The following is a 5555-nucleotide window of genomic DNA, read 5'->3' on the forward strand; positions in this document are numbered from 1 at the left end:
CCAAGTGATTTAGATGTGTGGCTCAAGTATGAATTTTTCAAGAAAAAGATAAAATTATTTTAAAAAGTAAAGTTTGAGTGTGGTAGAGCATGCCTTTAACCCCAATACTAGAGAGGCAGAAGCAGGTGGATCTGTGCAAGTTTGAAGCCAGTCTGGAGTCTATAACAAGCTCCAGGCCAGCCAGGGCTGCACAGAGACTTTGTCTCAAAAATGATCAAGTTTATGGGGCTGCAGAGATGTCTCAGCAATTCAGAGCATTCATTGGTCTTGCAGAAGACCTGGGCTCCATTCCCAACACCCTCATGGTGGCTTGCAACTGTCTGTAATTCCAGTTCCAGAGGATACAACGGCCTCCTCTGACCTCCCTGGGCAACGGGCATCAAGAGGTGCACACAGCCTAAACACCCACACATAAAATAAGAATAAAATTTTAAAAATCTGATCTTAGAACGCTTCCATCACTGTCTAAAACTGCCTGTTTTTAGTTGCTCCTTGTTCCTTCCTCCAGGCGCCAGCAACTATTTATGGGTCCTATAAATGTGGCTTTCCAGGGCTCAGTGACCTTTCCCCGTCTAGTGGATTCTGTTGTGGCCTGTGGCCTTGGTCTTGCTGAGATGCTTCAAAGCCTTATTAAGAATGTCTGGGTCCCCATGAAACCCTACTATACCCAGGTTTACCTGGAGATTTGGGTAGTAATGGGGTTAATGACCTTCATCATTTATAAAATCAGGAGTGCTTATAAAAGAAGTAAAGCTTTGAAAGGCTCCAGTCCTGCACCTGCCCATGGCCATCATTAACTTAACCGCTCCGAGTCCACTGACGATGAATCCTGTCAGCTAAACTTAAGCAAGCTGTGTTAGATGAGAACATGGAACATCTCTGTGCACTTACCTAAGTACCATTTACAATGTGCCATTAATAAATGTATGTGAGCAGCACAAAAACACGCGACTTTCCTGAACACTTCAATTGGATCATACATGTAGTGAGACTAGTCCTCTGGTCCTAGCCAGAGTAACTCCATCATGGCCTTTTGGTTTGGTTTGGTTTGGTTTGGTTTTTCGAGACAGGGTTTCTCTGTGTAGTCCTGGCTGTTCTGGAATTTGCTCTGTAGACCAGGCTGTCCTCGAACTCAGAGATCCACCTGCTTCTACCTTCTGAATGCTGGGATTAAAGGTGTGCACCACCACTGCCTAGCAAGTAACTCCATCTTGTAACAATTCACCAGGTAGCCATTCTATGTGCCAGACTTAGGTAAAACTGCTAAATCCAGAGAAGTCCCCCATAAGGACAAAAATGGGCTGCTCACAAAGAGAATGTTCCCAGAGTCTGTTTCAAGCCTGTAGTCACCTCTGCTAATGTAACACTAGGTGGCGCTCTAAACTCAAGTTTGTTAATGCTGCAGCCTTAGAGCTGTAAACCACAGGAGCTTTGGAGATAGGGGGTTGGCGGGTGACTTTGGGAGAATGAAACTGTCCACATTTGTCCTTCCCTCTGTAAGCAACTTTCTAATAAACTTTCCCTGGGCCTTGCAATGCTAGTTAAGCACTCTATCAGTAAGTTACATTTCCAGCTCACAGATTCTGTTATTGAAGATGTACTTACATACACCGTTCTGTAAGCTGGTAGTGCCATCCCAATGCAGAGTCAGATGTAGGCTCTTCGGGCCTTTTGGATAAAATAATGTGCAGACTCAAATGTTAATTTACATCTCCTAGGGATAGTTTCACAAGAATATGTCATCTTTGGAGGCTAGTTTAAAGTGATCCATATTACAGTGTACATCAGTACTTTCTCTCCTTTTATTCTGGTATGTTCCTCTGTGATGTGCTCCTTTTTATGCTTTTGGTCATTTATTTTTGTTTTTTTGAGATGGACTCACCACATAGCTCAGGCTACCCTCAAACTCACATTGACCTTCCTGCCTCAACATCCTGAGTGCTTGGATCGCAGACTTGAGCAACTACACCTGGCAACCTGGCATCATCCTGGTTTTTGTTGTTGTTGATCTCATGCTGTTGATCTCATGTTGTTGATCTTTAGCTAGCCTAGATCTGGAAGTGTAGACCAGGCTGGCCTTGAACTTGTGGTAATCCTCTTCTTTCTGCCTCTGAAATGCTGAAATTATAGGTGCATACCACAATTCTTAGCTCCCTTTTAAAATGCTTATTTTATTTTTTGGTTTTGTTTAAAAATATCTAATTTTATTATTTTATTAGTAAAGCAATAAATCCAGGGTAGGCTGTTTAAGAAGTATTAGGGAGCCGGGCGGTGGTGGCGCACGCCTTTAATCCCAGCACTCGGGAGGCAGAGCCAGGCGGATCTTTGTAAGTTCGAGGCCAGCCTGGTCTCCAAAGCGAGTTCCAGGAAAGGCGCAAAGCTACACAGAGAAACCCTGTCTTGAAAAAAACCAAAAAAAAAAAAAAAAAAAAAAAAAAACCCAAAACAAAACAAAAAAGAAGTATTAGGGAAAATTATTAAGGTAAATTGAGGAAATACACTCACAAATGCAGGACGGAGTGGACAGCTGAAGTCGTCCTTTGATGTGACCAGGAGTCAATCCACCTAGCAGGCAGGGTAGGGAGAAAGGGCAGGTGACCCTTCTCCCGCCCCTTTTAAGAAGCACTGCCTCCTTTGGGCCAAGGTCATGGGCGGAGCAGATACCACTACATATGAGTATGGATGTATTACCTGCGAGTATGTCTATGCAGCACATTCGTTCAGTGTCTTGGGGGCCATAAGAGGATATCAGAGTCCCTGGACCTGGAGTTACAGCCTTTTTAAAGTCACCACGTGGGTGCTAGGAGTTGAATCTGGATCCTCTGGGACAGCAGCCAGTGTTCTTAACCACTGAGCTATCTCTCCAGCTCCCCACTCCCCAGTGTGTGTGTGTGTGTGTGTGTGTGTGTGTGTGTGTGTGTGTGTGTGTGTGTGTGTGTTTCTTTTTATTTATCTTTTCCTAGACAGGGTCTCACTATGTAGACCAGGTTGGCCTTGAACTCACATAGATCCATCTTCTTCTGCCTCCCAAGTGCTGGGATTCAAGTTGTTTGCCCCCACTGCCTGGCTTCCAGCCCCCTTTTAAAAGCTATCTGGTTTGAGATGGGATCTGGCTCTGTTGCATAAGCAGCAAGTGTTGTGCCGCCCGCCGGTCAGGTGGAGAGAAGTACAGCATGTGATGCTCTAGCCACTCCCCTTCGCCCTTCTGTTGGGCTGCCTTCTGAGTTTGACTCATAAAATTCTTTGCATGTTCTCCATCCAAAGCCTTTGTTACAGACATATGTTTAGGTATTTTCTGTCAGTCCACACTTGCATTTCTTAAATAAAACTAGCAGACGTTTTTAACCTTGAAGTCTAATATTTTTCCTGCATTTTAATCCACTCTTGTGTAATCACTCTTTCTTTGCCTATATTCTTTTTTTTCTTGCCAGAAGAGGGCGCCAGATCTCACTATACCTGGGAATTGAACTCAGGACCTCTGGAAGGACAACAGCCCCCGCCTATATTTCTTAAAATTATTTCTTTTATTTTTTGAGATTACAATATAATGAAATAATTTCCCCCTTCCCTTCTCTCCCTCCGAACCCTCCCATATACTCCTCCTTGCCCTCTTCGGCCTCTTCTTTCATTCATTGCTACATTCATATTATATATACATATATAGTCCTAAATACAACCTGCTCAGTCTCTATAATGTTACTCGTGTGTATGTTCTCCGGGCTGACCGTTGGCATTGGAGAATCGGATGGAGTGCTCTTCCCTGGGGAAGATGATTTCTCGCTCTCTCTGCATTCCTCAGTTACCTGCAGGTGTGGAGGGCTGAGGCCTCCTGGGCTTTCCCCGGCCATGTTATCATGTCTACGGTTGTTGTCCTTGTCTCCTTACCTGTATCACTTTATATTCTTTGTTACTATTATGAATAGAACTTGTTTTCTATACATGCTCTTAACAGCTGACCATCTCTCTAGCCCTCATGATTCAGGTATAATTTTTAAGTGGTCATTTTGCATATAAAAACTTCCTTTGTTTAATGAGTGGAGAGTTGGTTGTTTGGATTTCCACCTTGCTGTGAGGTATTCACCAGAGAAGACTGCTTAGACATGGATTTAAGCCAACAGAAAGTCTTCATTAGCCGGCCGGCGACTACACTGGGTGTTCAGGATCCCAGTGTGGCCGAGAGCCTTTCTCAGGGTGAGCTTTTAACTACAAAATACATGTCCTGGGTTGATGTACTTCAGTTAACAAGAACAGTTGGCCAGAAGCAGAACCACAGAAGAGACTTTCCTGGAACTATGGACTTGATGGATTAGGCCTTTGTTTTAGTTTTTGCTGGCCGTGCTGTCTATGTGCTGAGTTATACAGCTTGAATGGCACTTCTATCATGGAGTCAGTTATGCCAACGTCTGGGGGCTTATTAAGGTCTGGTGCCCTTTTACAATCTCAACTAGGAATCCTGGACTTCATATTACCTTTCATTTTTCAACTGGAAATGCTGAATTTCATATTCCCTTTCATTTTGATTTCTCATTTCGCTGCATTGGTTAAGATTACCAGAATACCTGGGGGTGTAGCTGAGGGCAGAACTCGTGCCTAGCACGCAGAAGGTCCTGGCTCAAGTTCCCAATATCATGGGAAAGAGGAAGCTATCATAAGCTTAAATGGTAGCTGAATTGTAATTGGCTTTCAGGGAATAAGAGGAAGACTGCTGGTCAGGCATGGTAGCACATGGCTTTAATGACGGCACTTGGGAAGCAGAGGCAGGCAGATCTCTGTGAGTTCGAGGCCAATCTGGTCTACAGAGTGAGTTCTAGGACATTGAGGGCTACATAGAGAGATTCTATCTCAAAAACAAAACAAAACATATAGATAGATCACGACATCCCCTGTACCCTCCCCACCAAAAGAAGAAAGTACAGGCAGTGGTGGCTCACACCTTTAATCCTAGCACTCTGGAGGCAGAGGCAGGCAGGTCTCTGAGTTTGAGTCCAGCCTGGGCTACACAGCAAGTTCCAGGATAGCCAGGGCTACACAGACAAACCCTGTCTCAAAAAAACCAAAAAATAAAAAAAATAAAAATAAAAAAAAGATCATGAACACGTGCTCACATGCTTGTATATCTGTATGCTGATACAATCTGCAGGAAGCTGGTAACATAACTTGTTTCCTGGAAAGAAAACTGTGTGATTAGAGGGAGGTTTTTTTTTTTTCTCTTCTCTCTCCAAAGTCTTGGTTTAGGAAGGACTTGTTTATTTTGCTCTTCAGAGGACCCAGATTCACTCCCGAGCACTACCACATTTTGGCTCACAAGCAGCTCTAACTCCAGTTCCAGGAGAGTTATTGCCTTCTGACCCCTGCAGGCACCAGGAACACACGTGATGCACAGACATACACGAAGGCAAAACACTCATAGCCCTGGCCGTCCTGGAACTCAGCCTCCTGAGTGCTGGGATTAAAGGCATCTACTACTACCACCTGGCAATATATATATATATATATATATATATATATATATATATATATATATATATTTTTTTTTTTAATGTAAAAAGATTTCA

General features: G+C 43.6%; 1 pseudogene; it reads left to right on the forward strand.

The window, feature by feature from the left end:
- The first annotated feature begins 509 nt into the window (after window positions 1-509).
- On the forward strand, window positions 510-818 carry LOC102907133 (ATP synthase F(0) complex subunit j, mitochondrial pseudogene; annotated as a pseudogene).
- Window positions 819-5555: the final 4737 nt, after the last annotated feature.

The sequence above is a fragment of the Peromyscus maniculatus genome, chromosome X, assembly GCF_049852395.1.
Source record: "Peromyscus maniculatus bairdii isolate BWxNUB_F1_BW_parent chromosome X, HU_Pman_BW_mat_3.1, whole genome shotgun sequence".
In the NCBI taxonomy this organism is placed as follows: domain Eukaryota; kingdom Metazoa; phylum Chordata; class Mammalia; order Rodentia; family Cricetidae; genus Peromyscus; species Peromyscus maniculatus.